Raw genomic sequence first — 22910 nt, forward strand, 5'->3', positions numbered from 1 at the left:
AATTGTAGCGCTCCAAAGTCTTACAACTACAGACTATTTACTGTTAAAAGAACATATGGCATGTGAACAGTCCCCAGGAATGGGTTGTTTTAATTTGTCTGATTTCTCTCAGACTGTTCAAGTTCAGTTGGACAATATCCACCATGTCATAGATAAGTTTTCACAAATGCCTAAGGTGCCTAACTGGTTTTCTTGGTTTCACTGGAGATGGCTGGTAATTACAGATATGCTTTGGTTATGTAACTATACTCCTATTACGTTAATGTGTGTGCGCAATTTAAGTAGTAGCTTAAAACCTATTCATGCTGAAGTTACTCTACAAGAAGATATGCCAAAGAAATAATCAATCTTCCCATGTTTTCTTCCGCCTGCTACTTCTACAGCTTTTCTTCTTCCTTCCTAATTACAACCCTTAAATAGAATTCGTGCCTCGTATCAAATTTACCGAGTATCATAATTCTTCCAAGTGGTAAAGATACCTCAAGACAAATGCTGGGCATAGAAGCCACAGGGCATAAATATGCAAAGATGTAAAAAGCTAACCTTTTCAAAAAATAAGGCTTCTCTCTCACTTACCAACTTCACATTTCCCTGTATGGCCCCGGAAGATGACTGGTTAGCCAGAGACGGGTAAGATTCCTCAAGGGAGGAACAACCTAAGACAGGCACAGTCGCAGGGGGGCCATCAGGTGAGAAATTGGGGATCAACAGAGGTGAGGCTTAGAACCTCACCCCCCCTGTTCTGAGAGAAATCTTCTGCATATGTGGATGTTTTATTGCCCTGGTCTAGCTTGGATTAACACAAAGTCTACAGGCACACACCTGATCATCTACATTTGCTCTCTTACAACACTAAACTATGTTTTCTACCTTTATCTTGTATCTACCTACCACTTCAGCATTTTATTAAAAATAATAATAATAAAGAGAGAAATGTAGTATCCACACATAAATCAAGTATAAAAACCCAATGAGTATTCATATTTGAACTGACTGTTTAGAGTTCATAATGCATGAACAAAACCGAAAGTTTCTGTGATGACTGCCCTTGTACTGTTCACTATGTAACTTATTCATTATGTAAGAATTTGTTCTCCATGTAAGAACTTGTTTGTTATGCCTCAGAAGATTGGAGACTGACGAAAATTAGGCTTGGGGTGGATTAATGATTGTGTATTGAGCATTGACTCCCCTATACAAAATTTTATTGTCGTTAACAACCATTTGATCAATAAATATGAGAGATGCCCTCACAAAAAAAAAAAAAAAAAAAGGACAGACTTCCAATGGTAAAATAAATAAGTAACTGGGATGTAATGTATAGCATAAGGAATATAGTCAAGATACTGTAACAGCTTGGTAGGGTGATAGCTGGAACCTAGAATTATGTATATAAATGTTTTATCACTGTGTTGTACACTTGAAACTAATGTAATGTAATACTGTGCATCAACTACCCTTCAATAAAAAATAATTTAAAAAAATAAATAAATAAATAAATAAATAAAAACATATTTGCAAATAAGTATCAAAATAGACATATCACAATATATGAAAAACTCCCACAAACCATTCTAAAACTCATCACCAAGTTGACAGTAAGCATATGAAAAGTCCCTCACATCAGTCACCAAGGAAATTCAAATTATAATCACTATGAGAAAGCACAATACTCCTGCCAAAAATGGCTAAAACTGAAAAGACTGACAAATATTAAATGTTAGCAAAAATACAAAGCAACTAGAACTCTCAAACATGCTAGTGGAACTGCAAATTGGTATAAAGACTTAGAGGAACTCTGACAGTATCTGCTAAAGTTAAAAAGACACAACAGGACATTTCCTGCCATCCAGCCCTTCCCAGGCATCAACTCCCCCACCAAAGGTTACCACTGCACCGACCTGTATCCAATGTAGATTCAGTTAGTGAATCTGTGAGTCATCATCTATGTTGTGTCAAACGGCATTTATTTTTCACTGTTACATAAATGAATATAACGCTATTATTTATTTTGCTGTAGATGGAGAAACATTTCAGTTTTTCAACTTTGTACTACCTTGAATAAAACTGCAGTGAGTGTTCCTGCATATGTCTTTTGACAGACAGAAGTATTTACACCTTTTTGGTATACAAGAAATGGAATAGATGGAATATAAGGTATAGGGATTCCTCATCTTGTAAAAATTCATGACATAAGTAATTTATGGTAAGAGAAATCAGAAGAGTGGTTACCTGAGTGGGAAGAAAGGGAAAACTGAATGAAAAGGGAGGACCTGAAGGAACTGCCTTTGGGGGATGGAGACACTCTACATCTTGGCTGGGATTGGTTCTGTGGCATAAAAAGCTGTCAAATTATCAAAACTGTATACTTTAGATCTGTCCATTTTGTTGGAATTAACACCTCACCTGAAAGATTACTTAATTGTACACTTTAAATGTGTGTATTTTACCTTATGTAAATTATGCCACAAAAAAAAAATGGAAGAGTCCAAAGTTCACTCAAATGACTCATTTATATAAAAAGATGTTCAACCTCACTCAAAAGAAGCCAAAAAGATACTAAAATACCATCTTTATCAGACTGGAGAAGAGCAAAACATCTGGTAACACTCTGTTGGCAAGAATGTGGGCAAAAAGACTTGCACCCGGAGCAGGAGTGTGAACGGGGGCCGCCTCCGAGAAGTTTGTCTGCAGTTGCTGTCCCACTTAGGAATGCACATACCTATCCTCTGACCCAGCAGTTTCAGCACTAGTAATTTATCATACAGATATCCTTGCATGCACAGGAAATGATACATGTATCAAGGTTATTCACTTCAACACTGTAATAACAACAGACTGAAGCAGCCTAAATATCCATCAACTGGGGGAATCAGTTAAATTATAGTATATCCACACAATAAAACAAGAAAAACAAAGCTCTTCCTGCACTAATATGATATCCAAAATACATTAGTAAAAAAGGTAAGATACAGCAAGTGACCAGTATCCTATCACTTGTGTTTAAAACAACACTGGGGAAAGGGTGTGAAGTATATACTTACTGGCTTTTATATAGTATTTCTCTGGAAATACACATAGGAAACTGCTAATACTGGTGACTTCCAGGAAAGTAACTGGGTGGCTTAGGGGATTGGGAGAACATCAAGAGAAAGAATACTTTTCATTTTCGAACAATATGAATGTACAATCTAGTCAAATCATTTTTTGAAGCAAATCATTTTTATCAGCTTCACTTCCTATATATCACTTGCCATACACACAGATATACTCATATGTGCAAAATGTATAATGACCATAGATTCCCCCTTCCCCCCAAAAAAATTACTTAAATCTGGATTAAAGTTGTTTTGTTGCTTTATTTTTAATCCATTAAAAAGTCAATAGTCTGAATTTAAGCTATTATAATTGAACAGTAAATATTCAGCCTTACTTTACCCAAGCCTGAAAAAGATCTCTCTCCTCACCTCAAATATATTTCCAACATATTCCTGAAAAGGAATTGCTTTTCTTCAACCAGATTTATTAGGAACAAACGGACTACAGAGAAAGACAAATAGATTATATAGTCAACTCTAAACAATCTTCTACATGTGTATACTCAACATATCTTAAAATAACTAAAATAACATTTCAAAATCCTGTTCCAGAGCTGAGTAAAATTCATCATCCATCGTGGCTTGGTCAATTATGGCTCAATGACTTGACATTACAACTGTGTCCATGTTTAGGACTACTACAGTGTTTGCTACAGGAGTATTCCTTCCTAGGACTCCCAAATGCCCCCAAAACTGTTAAAACCTAGACACCTTCTTTGACACAGAACGCCCTAATTTCAGGTTACTTTAGTTTTTACCCTCAACTAAATTCAGCTTACTTGACCTCTTCTGGAGTTGGACTACATGTATTTTACAAACTACAAGACAATGGTGCCCCTTCATACTATTGACTTTTTTATGGATTAAAATACTTAACAGCATTGCAGAGTAAAACGTATTTTTACTCTAAAATATGTTTTAAATGTTTATGTTGGAGGTTTTTTTTAAGTTTCTTTTAACAATGGTTAAAAAATACATGTTGATAACTATTATAATTTGACTTACCTTAAAGCCTGCCTTCCTTTTACTATCTAAATATTTGTTATGGGACAAAAACTTTACTACATAAGTATTGTAATTATTACTTTTAACTTTCAAATAAAAAAATGGAAAATAATCCACAACTTTCAATATCTTTACAATTAAGCTAAATTCTTATATGTGATGACATAATATATAAACACATCAGACATTAGACATGTCCTGTAATGGAAACCAGATTCCTGTCACAGGTAGATTAAAAATAAATTATGCATCCCTTTTTTTAAATTACATTTAAAAGTGTTCACCAGGCTACAGAAAGTTTTAAGACATATATTGCTACTCCACGTGAAAAAGAATCGGTGTGGAAGAAACTTAAAAATAATTACAAACCAGTTTCTAAATGCTCCAAATACAACATATTTCACATCAGCTGTTACTGCTTCACTTGGTGTTCATGAGAGAACGGACATGAATATATTCAAGTTTTCTCTTTCCACAAAGCTGTGTACATTTAATACTAAAATACCAACACATACTTTTACAAATATTTAGACATACATTATAAAATCCAATTATTTTTTAATTACATTTACCCATTACACCTATAAACTCCACTATTTGATTTGCAATTTAAAACTTAGAAGTATTCATTTTACTGAAATCTTTTTCTCTAGTAGAAAAATATGGATGGGAGGCAAAATTGTTTTTTTTTGTTTTTTGTTTTTGCCTACACTCTTTGCCTTTGCCTTACTGATCCAATTATCCCCATAACCAGTCAATCATCTTAAACTAAGTAGTTCATTATCATACTATCCTCTAACCATCTATAAGATTTGCTTTCCCTTACTATTTTAGGATTCTTGAATCCTTAAAACTTGACTATATGTTTATATACATACACATTACATATGTCTTTTTAACAAAATGAAAAATCCATTTCAGTTGTTAATGCAGTGATGGTGTTTACATTTTATTATTTTCTTGGATAATACTGTTCATTAATCAACAGAGAAAAAAGTGGAGATTTATCACTTCAGTAAGTTCAAATGTCAGTAAGGACTGAATCTCGTGGATACTAATTTCTTTAAAGACTAAATCTAGTGTTATATAATGATCAATATAACAGGGAAATAATAACACCTTGCAGCCACAAAGAAAAACAAGAACTAAATCTCTAAATTTTACATCTATTCATACTTTTCTAAAAACAGTTTTAGTATGTTCAGATTAATAGATACACAAAAATCAAATTCACATTTGTCACATTGCTCCAGGAGATGACTTTACGAGTCAAAGCTAAGAAAACCTTGGTCAGGGCAGATATGAATAAAAAACTACTCAAATAATTCTACAACATTAAAACATTTTGGAAACTATGCACAACATATATACTAAGCAATAAAACCAGTTACTATTATAACTAGAGCTGAATAAAGAAATGCCAATGATTTCTAGTAATGGACTGACAGTTCAAATTTTCAGTTAGTCTAACGCAGTTGACCCTTGAACAACATAGACTTGAACTGTAAAGGTCCACCTATAGGCAATTATTTTCAATAATTTTTAGAAAAAATTTTTGAGACTTTTGTGACTATTTAAAAATTTTATTTTCCCTATCTTACTATATATATATATATATACACACACACACACACACATACACATATATACTATATAAGAATATAGTATATAATACATATAACATAAAAAATATGTATTAACTAACTTTGTTATAGGTAAGGCTTCTGGTCAAGTCAACAGCAGGTTATTAATAAAGTTTAGAGGGAGTCAAAAGTTATATGCAGATTTTCAGCTGACCAGGGTTCAGCACTTTTAACCCCCAAGTAGTTCAAGGTTCAACTGTATACAGAATAAATTGCCTACATATCCATGTAAATGTTTCTAAAAACAAGTCACCATCCTTTCTTTACTTGTCAAAAGCACCAGCAGCTCTGAAGGATATAAAAGAGACTCAGACCAAGGTTGTATAGAAGCAATGAACAAAAAGATCAGGAGGTACAGAGATCCACAATGACTACCTCCTGATCCTTCAACGTATCCAATTCTCTTCATTCTCTCTATAGCAGCCCAGTGGATATCAAAGTGTGGTCACCAAACCAGCAATACCAGTATCAATATGACCTGGAAACCCAGGAGAAATGCAAATTCTTAGATGCCATCCAAGACCTACTGAATCAAAAACTGGGGGTGGAGCTGAGCAACATTAAAACATGCCTTTAACAAGCTCTCCAGGTGACTGACATTCACGTCTGAGAACCACCACCACAGTTCTTAGTTAAGACTTCCGTTTCTCACCTACCATGGCCACCGCCTCTTAGAAGTCAACATACCCGCCAAGGTGCTGTCAGGATGATTTGATCATATTACCATCCTATTAAAACTCGTTCACAAGGTCCTACAACTTTCCAAAGCCTTGGCTCAACAACCACAAGACCCTCATGATCTGGATCCTGCCACTACATCCTCCCATCCCCACCGCCACTCCCCTACACACAAAGATGTTTTTTAGATCTAACTCATATTATTATCCCTAGTAGTCTTTTAACTGCTACTCCTCTTCTTAGAATGGTTTCTTTCCCTCTACCCTTCTCCTACATCCCCACTCAAACCCCCATCTAGCTAAGATCTAATCTAGCTCCACACTCCACCTGGCCCAACACTGGGTTAAGTACCCCCTCCCATGTGCCCCTAAAAGCAACCAACACTATCCTTACAATCCGAGTTATCATTTCCTGTTGGATTGTAGCACAGTACCTGGCACATAATAAGTATTCAATGAAATACATTTGAAAAAAAATCTTTCTTATCTTCCTTCCATCTAGAGTGCTTAGGACCAATGGCCAGTCTTACTGGTCCCTGAATCCCTAGTGTCTAAGAAAGCTGGTACATGAACAGCTTTTAAAAGTATGCTGAGTGAGTAAATGTGGTTTAGAAGCCTTAGAAAAATCTGTTGTAGAATCACTTACAAGCCAATACTGACACTTTGCAAAATCCATATAATGACCTTACTTCCCAAATTAGAATAAAATTTTGTTGTAGTTCCAGTAAAAAGAAGCCCCCAACGAATTGAGTATGGAAAGCAGAAAACCAGTAATTTCATAGTGAAGAAACCTGCCAGACATGACCATAACCTTAAGGTAATATCACCAGTAATAACTGATGGTATTACTGTATGTAAATATTGGTATGTGCCCCTATTTATTTTTAATAAACAGTATTTATGTAATTTAATTAATGATACAGTACTTTATTCAGTTTAACTTTCTAATGCTATCAGATTCTAATGACTTTTATGTTAATGTGAAATTTTAGAAACGTTTTGAACAGAAAAGGGCATTAGTGGGAGAACTTGGGGGTAGCCAAATAAAGTTTGTAGTTTTGTTTTATATCAGTGCTAATTTCCTAGACTGGATAAACCTACCATGGATATACGATTTTAACACTGGGGAAACTGGGTGAAGAGTACATAGGAATTTTCTATTATCTTTGCAAGTCTTCTCCCAGTCTAAAATTATTTTAAAATTTTATTATTTTTAATAAACAGTATTTATGTAATTTAATTAATGATACAGTACTTTATTCAGTTTAACTTTCTAATGCTATCATATTCTAATGACTTTTATGTTAATGTGAAATTTTAGAAACATTTTGAAAATATAGTGACTAGCCTAGAACTCCATAGAAACTATACCCACTAGAAACTTCATAAACTAGTCATATTATACCATACTATTTTTCTTGTGACTGTTCTCATAAGTAATTTAATTATCCCTTTGTTAAGTATAATGACAAGGGAATTCCTCATTCCCATGCAGCAATTTTCCCGTCCTTGTGTTGCCCTCCTCACTTTTTGTCCACTGGCTATTTGGGTTTCAAATTAATTCCCCATCCCCACAGACCCCCAATATATACCCTCAGCTGCCCACAAAAGGTGCAGCAGCAAGCCAGAGGGAAGAAAATCTGTATGCTTAGCTCCTTTCAAAACTGTTCTCTCCTGAATTTCCAAGTATTTTTTTCCAGAAACACTTGCAATACTCTTGGAATTACGTGGTGGCATTCTCACCTATCACTCTACCACAGCTCAACTTCCTTCCATCCAAAGATAAGCCCCTTTTGCTTCTAAACCATCATATCATTCTTCATGCACTGTAGTATAGCCAGGGTTGAAACGTAATCTGCTGTTCTGCTTAAAGTGCACTACTTCCCAGTCACAGAACAATGTCCCAGTCACAGAAGAATGTTCAACTCTGCCATAAAGCAAAGAAGTCATTTCATGATAATTCCTGCTTACCTTTCTGGTCCGTCCTCATCATTCTTCAACCTGCAAACCATATGCTATACATAAACAAAACTTTGCCAGAAAAGACTGACAAGTTTGGCATCTATATGCCCTAATATATATGTATACACCTTCTTCTCCTGTTACACCACTCACGTATCTCATTTTACTGTATTTTTATTTAACATACACAGTCTCGGTTAGTAGTTGATATGGGCAACACTTGAAACTCATTTTACTATTTAAAAATTCATGTGAACAGCATTTCCTCATAGTACACAAGAGATTTACTTTTAGTACAATTTCCAAAATGTTTAGTACACAGAGCAAGGTAAAACCTAAACTGCTAAAAAAATGTATTGTCTTTGAAATTCAGCAAGCATAAATTAAAATAAGGGAATTAAAGAAAAAAATCACTCTCAAAAATGTTTGTTGCTACTTCTTTTAATTTTCTCTTTGGTAAAACAGGATGTAACCAATGCACCTAAATTTAAGAGATTAATGGAGAAAATGAGAAGTTTCTTCTTCAGATATCAAAAAATATTATTTCTTCGGCTAATCTGTTCAAAAAGGTGTCAGAGAAATGTAAATGCTTTCTTTAGGAATAATCAGTTCAGATAATGAACAACCTGAAGAGATCAGTATATATATTTCCCATTTAATTTGGCTGCACACTGATTTAATGTTCAAATTATATGTGCAATCATAAGGTCAAAGAGAAATCCAGAAGAGACATCAGAAGCCCAATCCAATGTTTTAAAGATGAAGCAACTGAAGTCCAGAAGGATTAGTATCTTGAGTCACAAAAGGCTTTTTCTACATGGCTAACCATTTTCTTATTTTAGTGAATAAAATTACCCAAAATAATAGCTGTTCAGAATATGTAACTTGTTAATTTTGTTACAGGCTAAAATTACGTAAGTATCTGGTTAGCATGAAGGTAGTTATCTTCCTCAGAGATTAAAAATCCCCTAAATATATCTAATAAACTTGTTGATAATTTTCTAACAGCTGCCCTCAAATACCAGTTTCCATTAGCTGTTAAATTAGCTGAAGTACATAAAATTACAATCACTATCACATGAAGGACCTCAATTTTTCATTTTAAAAATGATCTGTATTTGAAAAGGTGAGGAACCACAGAGCAAAATGTGTGCCAGTTCTGGTTCAAAGAGAATTTTAAGTGACAATCTATCATGGATTAAAGGCACAACCTTCCCAACTATAAAAAGACACACATTTTGAGGTGGGAGATGAGGGCAAGAGGCCTGTCTGCCCAGCAGCTCCTTTATTTACTCAACTGTCATTCCCGCTGCTCTCACCCCAGTCCCACCAGGTACTTGGGAGCAGTCATAGTTTTTATATGGCTCTGGCCATGGTGGACACTTTTCCAAACCAAATTCATTAGTCTTTCAAAAATTTTTCAAATGAAATCAAATAGTAGTCCCTACAACTGAGAGAGTTCTGACTCATATAACAACTTTGTGAAGTTGGCCATTATTAATCAAGACAGAGTATATCACAGGTAAATATAACTAAAAGCAAATTATAAAATCTCATGAACCTGTATGAAACATAAGCGGGCTATCTAGCACTCATCATGTTATCTGAATGAAATAAAGATATCTGAATAAGTGTTTTTAGTTTTTAAAAAAACTGAAGAGTTAACCTCTTAGATCTAACATTTATAATTTACACAAGCATATTTTCCAACTGGTTCATCAATTTTCCATTTACTTGTTCTTTTACAGATTGATTCACATACCACCTGTAGGTAGTTCCTCCAAGAAAAGTGTATAGCACTCACATTAAGTCCCTGGGCTTCCGAATGTAAATACCAATGGACTAAAGCCTCTTCTAACCCTTCCCTAAATGCTGACCTTTTTAATGAATTATTTTCAGTATTCAATTGTAAGGATGAACCAGTTCAAGACTGTCAGCTGGTCACAAATTATTCCTGAGAAAAGAATTCACTTAAATATCTAGTGAACACCTCCCAAGTCCTGTTTTAGATCCTGGAGTGACAAGAGACAGCCCATCCTTGTTCTCATGGAGTTTAAATTCTAAAGATAAATTCCAAAGATAAGCCCCTTTTGCTTCTAAACCATCATATCATTCTTCATGCACTGTAGTATAGCCAGGGTTGAAACGTAATCTGCTGTTCTGCTTAAAGTGCACTACTTCCCAGTCACAGAACAATGTCCCAGTCACAGAAGAATGTTCAACTCTGCCATAAAGCAAAGAAGTCATTTCATGATAATTCCTGCTTACCTTTCTGGTCCGTCCTCATCATTCTTCAACCTGCAAACCATATGCTATACATAAACAAAACTTTGCCAGAAAAGACTGACAAGTTTGGCATCTATATGCCCTAATATATATGTATACACCTTCTTCTCCTGTTACACCACTCACGTATCTCATTTTACTGTATTTTTATTTAACATACACAGTCTCGGTTAGTAGTTGATATGGGCAACACTTGAAACTCATTTTACTATTTAAAAATTCATGTGAACAGCATTTCCTCATAGTACACAAGAGATTTACTTTTAGTACAATTTCCAAAATGTTTAGTACACAGAGCAAGGTAAAACCTAAACTGCTAAAAAAATGTATTGTCTAACTTATAAGTTAAAAAACAACATCAATGATCAAGGCTATTTCAGTGCTTTGGGGAAAATAATAGAGTCCTGCAACTGAAAATTCAGGCCAAGTATGAGCAGCTATTCCAGTGGGGCCTCTGAGGTGGTGCCAATGGAAATGAAATCTGAATGACGTGAAAGAATTGACCATTTGACAATCTCATGGCAAAGCCTGAGGCAGAGAACAAAAAAATTAAGGCGCTGAGACAGGACCGAGCTTGTTCAGTGGATGTCAAGCAGTAGGGTTGGGCATAGTGAACAGGGAGTGGGGGTGACAGAAGAGGACAGGGTTTACGAGGTGGCCAAGGGCTAGAAGTCATGGTGGAGGGACCTTCACAGGCTAAAAAGGGTGTGATAGAAAACCAACAGAGAAAAGGGAAAGGAACTGACACCAAGCATCTTGTGGCATGCCAAAGCAGCATGTATAAATGTTTCTACTATATATTCTAAAAGACAATATATGCATTCATGTAAATTATACCATGTGCATTTATTGTAATTTTAACAAAGATCATTAGTATGCTATTACACACAATCTTAAAAAAAAAAAGGGCCACTTTTCCTGTTACTACCAGTTCTCACTTGTAGAAAGTCATTTCTATGTTGATTTGTCAGAACCAACCAACCATTGTTGTCTACTAACAAAACACACATGACTCATCTGGAAGAAAATGCAAGAAAGGCAAATGAGACCAGATGAGGCAGCCAGCTCTTCACAAGGGTTATGACCCAAAAACGAGAACAAACCAAGTAGAAAAGCAACAAATTAGAAAACATACCCACATTCAAGCAGCAGAGTGCCCAGGGATACAGTTACTTACTTAAACAAAAGGACTCTCCTGCAGACTAAGGGTAAAAAAAAATCACTATCTTCTAAGAAATTATCTGTTCTTTCCATTTAATAGTAACTTACCTGTTTTAAAAACATTCAGAGGAGAGTTAAAATATTAATCTTCAAAATGTACTATCCTTGGTAACTCTTTAAATCTGTCAATGAATTTTAGAACTTTTATTTGTAAGCACAAATATGTCTTAAAATATCACTGAAATATTGTGCCAGGAATTGTACCAGATTCACACAACAGTCCTCAAGGAAGGCCCTGTCTAGTGAGACAGGAGTCAACAAATAACTCTCAATCAACGAGAGGTCTGTGCTACAAATAGATGACTAGTGGTCACAGGTCAGGACACCAATTTAAAACTGTCATAGAAAAAAAGCTTAATCTGCAGAGCCAGCACGAAATTATGGAATGTTAGTTTTTAACTAGTATAAAACAATATAGCCAACTTCTTCTCTAATGCAATATAAGAAACTTACTATGATGGTTACTCATTGTTAACAATTCTGCTCTTTACAACAAGTATTCAGGGTTCTCAATCCAGATGTTTGCAGATTACCGCTTAAAAAAGTCTTTCACTCACATTAGCAATCAAAATTCCTGTTTGAATCTTACTTTTAATGTGTACCTTACAAAACTGAGGCATTAAAACTTCAGAATCCTTGCAGAGCCTCAAAATACTACCTAAAAACAGCACCAAAAAATGTGACTTATCTATGCTGTATTCAGAATGATAGTTTCTAATTTTGCATACAGATTCTAAATCCAAAAAGCTTTGAGAATTCTACACTATTTTCAGCCAGTGTTTTCAAAATCCAGTGAATGATAAAACCATTAGTACTTGTGAAGTAATCAGTTTAGAGGTCTGTAAATTCATGTTTTTAAATAAAAGAATATAGAAAATGAGTGTACACGGGGTATTAAAGTATTATTTCCTGAAAACTTCAGTATTTTGCACATATAAATATCCTGTGTTTTATCACATGAATTTCTTAGTGAAGAGTACAAGCTAAAGTTTGCACAAAATGTGACACACCTATTTGAAATGACTGACCAATCCAAATAGAATCCATTGGAGAGCCAGAGCAGTGGTTGATCTCCCAGAGACTGGAAAAAGTAGATTCCATTCCAGAAAACAAAGAAAGGTAACATTTTCTTGAAACATCTTCAAGATGTGACTAGATTCAAATAACATATCACTGTAAAACATATGTATTGGAAACATAACAAAGGTCCACAATAGATTCTCATTTTAGAGGGAGCAACAAAAAATCAGTCACCATACCATATGCAAGCCCTCTGAATTGGAATTCTAACCACCCCGTTCTCTGCAGTAGCCACAGGAAGCCAGAACACTTCCCGGAAAGAGTGTCTACTTTTCTGCCTCTCTACACCTGTTGCGGCTGCAGCTAATAAAGGCACAAAATAGGATCGAGCATTTATTGAGTACTTCCTATGTGCCAGGCCCTATGAGAACTCCTTTATATGCATTTGTATTTCAATCTTCCCAACTCCTCTATGAAGAAAGTATTAATTACTTTTTATTCCCATTTTCCAGACTGGAAACCAACTGGAATGGTTACACAATTATGCCTGGTTCCAGAGGCTGAGTGAGCTCTGCACCACACTAAGGGTTTTACTGTCAAAGATCAGACCCTACCTAGTCCTTTTACTGCCAAAGAGAAAGGCACTGCTCTCAGGGAAGGCTAATGTCAGGTCACAGCAAAGCAGAAGTAAATGAACAAAAATAGGTGCTACTTTTCTCTGAGGTTGTTTCAGCTTAAGTTGAAAGTGGTGAACACAGCTAGAAGGCAAGACCCTTTACTGGTACACTAAACAGCCAATGAACAATTATAAGTGATAACAACCATAGCCAAAAATGGAATCAGAATCTAATGTATCTGTCTCCCTGGAGACAGTAACACAAACATGCTTCAAAAGTCATGGGAAGATTCATTCAATATCAGTATCTATAGTTCCACAAATCCCATTATACCAAAGCTCATAATATTGAAATGAACTACTGAGAACCCCAATTTTCACCTGATTTCTAAACCCTTGGCAAAACAGTACTTTTGAAATCATACAACCCCTATGTACTTCTATACAACCAAAATCTCCTTTTAAAGTTTGCATTGAATTAACAACCTTGGAGAGGACTCTAAAATCACCAGTTCACTATCACAAAACACTTCCACTGGTCTTATGACCCACAATCATGAAACAGAACAAACACTTTTTAATCACACTCAGTGCCTTTAGCTTTGCCAACAGATCTGAATAACTATTCATAGAAATATACACCATTCTAGCTAAGAACTAAAAGCATGGGTGAAATTCAATTATCCATCTTCTTTTGACTGCCCAAATTGAAATAGATTAAGAATTCTTAAATGGACACCTTGATTTTTCACCATCAATTTTTTGAAATGGTAACATAGTAAGAGTCAAACAGTTCAAAAGTCTATACATGAAAATGTTTCTCCGACACCTGACCTCGTGATCTCCTCATCCCAACCGCACCCCCAAAACCATTATTACTAATCCCTTGTATATATTTCTGGAGTTATCCTAAACAAATAAAACAAGCATACACATGTATTCACACACATCCCATCGTGTGTGTACCCTCCCTTCTACTTTTCTCCCCCTTTCCTTTTATCTTAAGAAGATACAAGATCTGTATCTTCACTTAAACTTCTTCTCTGAGAAGATACTATAAATACTGGTAAGAGAGTCAAAAACATGAAATCTCAACAAATCTGTAAAGGAACAATTCACACAAAACATCTCACCAGGTGTTAAAACTAGTGACCTCTGCTGGCAGGACATAAGGATGTCCAAGGTCAAAGTAGTAATCCCTGTGAGGGCCTGTCAGTTTTTGCACAAGAGTTGGGAAACCATTTCCCTGATACAGTAACAGACTGCACTCCTAACCCTAGTCTATGCCCTCACAGCTTATGGATTAGGGAGAGGTAATTACTAAGGAAATCAGAGAATGGTGATTTAGAGAAAACCCACCATTTTAGTGGGGGAAATTTTTAAGTATATCGCATATTACATTTTTATATAAAAAGGTACCAAAATACATTACTACAGCTACAAATAGCATCTAAAGTACAAATAGCTTCACACATATGATAAATTCTATCCCATAAAAGGACAATTATACAGGAAGATTAGGGGGGAGATATTAAGGAAATTCAGTATTTCCATTACTTTATTTCAGAAGCACAAAGTAGATGACCTAATTGCCTTACACTGTGAGTTAATGACATCTGATAGCCTAAAAACAGAAATGGAACAACAGAATCAGTATACACTCTACCCAATTAGCTCATTCAAATCAAGGGAGAACATAAAACACCTCTCCCTAATCCATAAACTGTGTTGTATTAGCAGTTGAATATAACCAACAAAATATGCTGTTACTATAACTTCTCAGGCAAGGCGCTTGCTTATGCTAATGACAAGTGCTTTCTGACTCTTTTTCTCTTAGGCTATAGATTTTTTGTCTTCAAATGCTTTAAATTTAAATTAAGCAAATACACTACACAGTTCTTCCACCAACAAACAAAAAATGACATAGAATTAAATGACAGAGTCTTAGCATTTTAATATAGAAACTATTTAAGTATTAGTTGAATGAACAAACTCTAGGTAACATTTCATCTGATCCTCTGAATACACATCTCTAGAAGCTAAACAATTTACCCATGTAACCATGGCTTTGCAAAAAAAAAAATAGTAAAAATTCCTTTACTTAATACTGAATCCATGTTAAAATGCTATCCACGATTCAAGTAGATGTAGTAATAAAACCAAAAACACAAACATCCACTTAATCGAGTTACTGGTTACTTCATTACAACATCCTATCATTCAGCATGCTTTTCAGGACAAAACGCAAAAGCGGAAAAAAAAGTAGAAAAGGAAAGCACCAATACCACCTTTGATCTCAGACAAAATAAAGAAGATACCAAGGAGCAGACTGACACCTAGCTCCTAAAAAGTAAGAATTCTTCAGTTTTTGTTTTAATAGAATAAAAAATTTTAAACATCTCCTTTAAAAAGAAAAAAGTTTTGAGAGTCCAAAGTATGTAAAGATACACATATAAAAAATTATATACATATAATTATTCTATTCAGACTGGAATGACCATCTCTGACCCTTGCTCCCCATGTTATCTTCTGTTTTTTTAAATTCTACCTCCTAAAAACTTTCAATAGTTAGAGGAAACAGGTAGCAAACTCCCTACTTCAAGTTTTCAATCCTATTCTTCCTCACTCATTCCTCAAACTATTCGCTTCACATAAATATTTTCCTTAATCTGGATACTCTATGTTTACTGAAATTTGACTGCTGATATTTCAGCATAACATTTATAATTTGATTGTATTAATTCTGAGTTAAGAATCTAAGCTCTCAGAAAGCAGGGTAACATCCAACTCATTTTGTTTAATGAAATGAAATCATGCTGAAAGCTTATGTTTTAAAACCCTAAATATTAAAACTTTCAAAAGGATATAATACCAAATTAGTTGCCTTTAGAACAAATTACCCAGGTTTTTTAGAATTAACACAGCACAGTCTTACCATAAAAACCTGTTGCAGGGAGGTGGTACTATGACAGGCCCCTAGCAGATTAAACCCACTTACACAGTGTAATGGATACACTCTGTACTGAATGTTAATACTCCCATAGCAATGGCTCAAATGAGATTCCAATGTGGTCAGAATGTTGCCACACATATTGAAAACTAAAAACACTATCTTATTAGGCACACTACCAAGAAAATGAGCAAAAAAACCTGAGAAATTAAAAAAATAAAAGCCCAAAACCTAAATTTCATTATAACTGCTACAATATAATCAAATAAAGTCAACTTAGTATGACATGATTCCCAACTAGACTAGGTTTTTCACCAATACTGAGGCCACTATTCCAGGACTGAGTGAACAAAACTATCGATTTTCATTTCACTTCAAGTTGTGACTACCTTCTTTTTTCCTCCTTGTCAAAACTGGCAACACTAAAATTCAAATTAACAGTTAAATGCTAGAGTACACCTAAACCTTAAAGGCCTAATTAAAAAAGAAGCTTCTGCCACATGGCAACAATAGTGGAACAGGACTGTCATTGCTATTTTAACATGGGCCCTTGTAGAAACAATCCATTTTAACATGAAGACGGTAAGATACAAAAATCAAGAATTCTGCTAAAAAACGATATGGAAAAGGGTCCTTCCTTTCCTTCAAGAAATGGAACATGCAGCTGGGGCAACATGACAGGAGCCCACGAAACAATGAATAACTGTGGAGTCTGTGATATTCATTAAATGCACTGGAATCTCCAAGAAGAAATATCCTCAGGATGGCCAGAATTAAGCTTCAAGAAGTGGGGCTGAAACTAGGTTATAAGAAGGGCAAGTAATGAATATGGTACAACTGTAGCATTTGATAGGCAGGTAAGAATCCCAGTTGGGAAGAGTGGGAAATAAAGCTGAGCAGGTAGAACGGAGCCTTAAAAGCCAGACCCAAGCATATGTACTTGATCCAGTTAGCAAAGGGAAGCCATTATGGGTTCTCCAGCAGGGGAACGGACATGACCGAAACCATGATTTTAAATAAATTACACTGTCAAGTAGTTACACAAGATAGAATGGATAAAAAAGGCTGCTAGGAGCAACCCACTAGAAAATTAATGCAGTAACCCAGACCTATAGCCAATCACTCATTCATTCATTCATTTCACTCACTGAGAAGACAGTAGACAGGCAGTCAATAAAACCAGCCTACAAGTCAGACCCCTAGGCCTAAAGCACCCCTTGCTACCTGAGCCTTGGTTTCTCCTCACTGTTAAAACCAGGGTTGTCAGCCACTCAGATTGCCACAGAACCTGTCAAAGCACCCGTGAAGCACTGATACACAGATTCTATTAGTAGTTAACACTACTGCTGAATTAAAAATGATTTTCTTAAAAAAGGAAGTGAAAATAAGACAAGGCTCACAGTTATTTCAGAGGAACAGAACTTCCAAGCAGAACTGTCTTGAGAGCAGCTGAAAATATGGAACAAGAACACAGATGAAAGGTCAAAGCTGGAGAAAACAACAACCTACTTAATCACTCCAATCTAAAAAACAGATCTGAGGTACTGCTAGATACAGCCTTGAAAAATGAAATGCCCTTTTTAATTAAAAAAAGTTGGAAAACATTTCAAATGGTGTCAAATTTTTTTTCAAGTCCAAGCCCAGGTGACAGAACAGGAACAAAGCCATGCAAAACCACTACCATCCCACCATACCTACACCCACCATGGAACCTGATTGAATAAACATCCAATCTAGTTCTTCAAGTTAAGCCTTGTATCACAACTTCAAGAATAAATAAATTGAGCTAAGTTTATTTCAAATATTTAGCCCAGGAACTGAGAAAATAAAACTGCCAATACTTTCTATGACACTATGCCCCCACTGAAATAAATAAGCAAATAAAGATGTAATACAAAGAAAGAAACCTCAAATCCAGCTGACATTTCCATGCTGCTCTATGTTAAGCAGTGTTCTCAGCACCTTACACTTGTAATTATCTCAATTCTTGGAAGCTGGCATCCCTATTACACAGAGAAGGAAACTGAGACAGAGTGAGTTACCCCCACGCCCCAGGTCACACAGCTGTAAGAGATGGGGCCAGATTTGAACTCAGGGAGTTCAACTCAAGGATCCCTAGTGAAATCACTATGCTACACCAAAAGACTTAATTGATGTTTCCTATACAAGTTTTCAGGAGTGTACTCTGAGGATAGTTAGGCATATTATTTGCTTTTCCTTCTTAATTGTACGCACGGAACTACATTTTCTTATTTCTGCTAGCAGTAGTTGGAGAGGTTACTTCACAGTCAATCTTAAGGAAGGAAATACAAGCAGCTGACAAGGTCATATTTTATTAAACAGTTCTAGAGAGTTTAAGCACAATGACAAATTTGAGTCCTATGAATTTCATTTAGCCGTGCAATCACTTGACCCAGTTAGTAGCAATGCCCAACTATACAGTCGTAAACGATTACAAACACTAGTATTTCCAAGGGTATCTATGGACAAGACTTACAAAACAGCTGGAAAGCACTGGCATGGCCACAGTCATCTAAAAAGGACCATGGCTAAGAAAGACCTCCCTCTGAATGCTAGTTTATCATTTGATCATTTTGTGACCTTGGAAAAGTGAACTAACTTCTCTATACCTCTGTTTCATTAGCCACAAAAAACCCAGTACCACCCACCTCATAGGACGACCCTGAGGTGGTGTAAGTGACAGAAAGCTTTGCACAGCCAAAGCGGCCTCCCTCGCCTCTCTCTGGCTCTTGGTAACAGGGCAATTAACTGTACTCTACAGAGGCCAGTCCCAGAAGCAGAGAATAACAAACCTCTCTAGTGTCAGCTCTCTCACAGGGCTTTTTTCATTTAACTCAAGTTTCTGTTGGTGACAGAGCAGGAGATACCACCATGGCTGCCTCCAAACTGGACCATATTCTTACCAGTTCCATACTACACAGCCATAGGATCCTAGCCCTTCTGACTGTCCCGATGTATAAATGTCTTGATGGTAGCTGTTTTCTTCTTTTATATTTCAGTGACTTATTCTGTAAACGTAATGTATGAAATTAGTCAAATTTTATGTAGTCAAATTTTATGTACTAGAAACATACAAAGTCCCAGACAGTGCAACCTCTCTCCCCTACCATTCACATTCCTCTTAATTCCTTACATATAAGTAACACAGGAATTGAATAAACCCAACAAATTACTTCTACTAACTTCATCAAAATGTGTCAAATAAATTCCTTGTAGTAATATTCCTATAGTAACTTATAGGATTCCTTTAGCAGTTACTCATTTGACAAGGTTGTACTTACATTTCATTGCTATAGATGTATTTATTCAACAGGATGTTGAAAGGGTCCATTAATCACGTCTTTTTATCAGTAACCCCTAGATTTATATTAAGCTTCTGCCCTATCTGCATGTTAGCTTGAAAGCTCTCAGAACACAGTAAGTTACTTCTTTTTCTCTTAATAGGCATGTGTTATGGTGAGCATAATAAACCTTAAATAAATGTTAAGAACACGGTAACAAAAAGATTCCCAGACAAACGTAAAAGTCATTAAAATGTTTTAACACTTTTTGGAAGCAACCAATGCAAAAATACAACCTCCACAAGGGGCACTCCATTTACCACGTGTACCTCCCATCTCAGTAACCAAAACTGCTATTTGTTGGAAGAAAAACGTCTTACAAACTTATGGTGAGCTGTGCAACAGTTTTTAAGTCATCAACAAATCCCTTAGGTTCCTTAACAGTAAGGAAAACTTTTTCCAAGTACATATTGTTTTCATCCCCCATACAGTTTAGTATTTTGCCCTAGAGGTCTGGTTCTAACTACTGAAATGGCAAAAAATAGTCATTATTTACGGATTTAATGGTTGTGATTACATACAACATGAAGCTTATAGCAGATCTGGAAAAAAAAAACATTCCAAATACGCAGGAAAACCTCCACTTAACAGCAGAAAATATAAACACACATCACATGCTAACCACTCTCAGACATACTTTCTTTCTGCCTCCCCTCCTCCACAGGTAAATGCTATTTCTAGAACCCTCAATGAGAATTTCTGAACCCTGCTGCCATGAACTCCCATGATACAACCCAACAAACAGTTTTCATGGAGACAAAGCTGCCCTATTTCCCCAGACTATAAACTTAAGATAGTGAGAACAGAGTCCCAGGAAGTCAGGATTACTAAAATACTCCAATGTAGTGGGGATGGTATTTGACAAAAATGAAAATGAACCACTCTGGGAAAGCCAAAAATTCACTCGCTGGATCCTTCATGTGTAACCATGTGTATTTATTATAATTTGTTTTAACTAAGTAGATGAAAACACCAGGAGGACCTTACACTACCCAATCTGATAAAGAAGTCTTTAGGAAAAAAAGGGGGAGGAAGATGATTAGTTAATTGTATGGGGGGAGGGTAAACCATTCAGACTAAAAATAACCCATCATTTCACCCACTATATTTTATTAACGAGCTTATTTAGATTAGCATGATGTCTGTGTTTGAAACAAGAAAGCCAACAGTAAACTTCCCTAAGTCAACTGTAAACCACACAGGTACTAAAACTCTTCTCCTAGGTGCTGGCCTGCACAGTCCACGGTTTTAACTCCAGACCCTGAGAAAATCTCGTTTTTTTAAAGGAGGTTCCAACACTTGCCTTTTGTAATCACCAAATTATTTCAGATATTATTACCAGATAACCTAACAGCAGGAGCATTTGTTTTTTTAGGAGTTTTTTTTAAGAGCCATTACAACCCAAATTCTACATGAAACTCACCATTTTCACAATCTAAATTTAATCTCGGTTGTCACTGCAAACGGATGCCTATTTCAGCAGATTGGGAACTTCCAAAAATACTGAACATGTTAACACATGCACGGCTTCTCCCGAGCTGCCATTTAAGATTAATAACTTCACTTGAGTAAAAATCTGCTTCTGTTCGAAAAATGACATCGGCTGCAAGGAGGAAGTTACCGAGAAACCACCCTCACAACGTGGCCTTTACATGTCAGAAAATAATGTGATTCTGTGCCACCCAAAACTTACCAGGAAGCTGGCAATAACTTTGCCAATTCTACACTTCTGAACCCAACTTCAAAGAGGCTCTACCAAATACTTCCTTAAAGACAACAAAAGGCACTAAGTTACAAGTAAACACGCCTCGGACTGCGGCCCCGCGACCGCGCGCCCCTCCCCCACCAGTGCCCCCGCCCGGATCGCGGGGCCCCAACAGCCGCCCGCAGCCCAAGCACGCCGGCCGGGGTCTGCGCCTGGGCCAGAGAGGCGCCCGCGGAGGGAAGCACACCGCCACTGCTGCCTAGGTTTAACAAAATACCATGCACCGCAAAGATCCCTCTCTGCTAAAAATAGGCTATAAAGGAGTCGGCCTCATGATGGCTCCTTGATTCAATTTGCTGCAAATTCTTTCCTGAAAGCCTCCCCCAACATACACACACATACACACACACAAAAAGGGGTGTAAATGCATGGAGGATGGAAGAGGGGGAGAAGGCCGAGGTGCACAATTTCGGGAACATAAGGGTGAGGATCCCCCGAGACCAGGAAAGGGTAGGGGGTGGACAGGCACGTGAGCATTTCAAAGAAGCCTGAGAGAAAAAAGGGGGGCTGGGACACCCTAAATGCCTTCCCTTCCTTCCCCTCCCCCACCAAAGCCCCAGCTCCCCAAAGGGCCAAGTCGAAAAACGCATGTTCCACTTGCGCCCATCCCCCCGCGGCCCGGCGCCCCCAGCCGCCTCCGCCAGCGCCCCCCTACCCCCGCCCCGGCCCGCGGCCGCCCCCACCCCGCGGTCCGGCCCCCAGAGCTTACCTGGAAACGGTGGCCTCCGACGCCGCTCCCCCCTCCCGGGAATGGAGGCACAAGGAAACTCCCCTCCTCGCCGCCGCCGCCGCCGCCGCCGCCTCCAACCACCCCCAAAATAACCCCTCCGGGGGGTGAGAGGCAATTATAACCCCGGCGAGCGGAGGGCGCGGGGGATGGGCGCCGTCGGGCGGGGGCGGGGAGCGCGGCGCGGGTCCCCAGGTGGCGAGCGGAGGTGCTCCCGCCGCGGGGGGAGGGGCGGGGGCGCACGCGGCCGGCGGCGGGGGGAGGCGGCGCGCGGGGGAAGGGCGCGAGCGGGGAGAGGAATTGAGGCAGAAGGTAAAAGCTGTTACTAAGGGAAAGAGCCAAACGGTTCAGAGCAGCCAACGGCTCAGACACTCAACACTGGGGAGAGAGGAATAGGGACCAGCCAGGCACAAATGAGCTCGCGAGGCCCGCGGCGGCGGCGGCAGCGGCAGCGGCGGCCGCGCAGCAAAACAAACCGGAGCGGCCTGCGCCGGGCGGGCGCGCGGGGGAGGGGCCGGCGGGGGAGGGGCGCCGCGGACGGGGGGAGGAGGCGGCGGCGTAGGGGGTGCTCCGCCGGC

The 22910-nt window shown here is 37.6% G+C and overlaps 1 protein-coding gene across 7 annotated transcripts in view; it reads right to left on the minus strand.

The window, feature by feature from the left end:
* Window positions 1–22659, minus strand: part of TBL1XR1 (TBL1X/Y related 1) — a 184182-nt gene extending 161523 nt beyond the window's left edge. For 2 of the 7 annotated variants that reach the window (XM_057500088.1, XM_057500102.1), the window contains exons 1-2: window positions 22315–22449; window positions 19403–19507 (exon numbers count right to left, since the gene is read on the minus strand). The gene's annotated coding sequence lies outside the window, so the exon portion shown is untranslated. Of the gene's footprint in view, window positions 1–19402; window positions 19508–22314 lie in introns of those variants that run through there. The other 5 variants (XM_057500112.1, XM_057500107.1, XM_057500096.1 and 2 more) reach the window with 4 other exon arrangements.
* Window positions 22660–22910: the final 251 nt, after the last annotated feature.

The sequence above is a fragment of the Manis pentadactyla genome, chromosome 1 (genome assembly GCF_030020395.1).
Source record: "Manis pentadactyla isolate mManPen7 chromosome 1, mManPen7.hap1, whole genome shotgun sequence".
NCBI lineage: Eukaryota > Metazoa > Chordata > Mammalia > Pholidota > Manidae > Manis > Manis pentadactyla.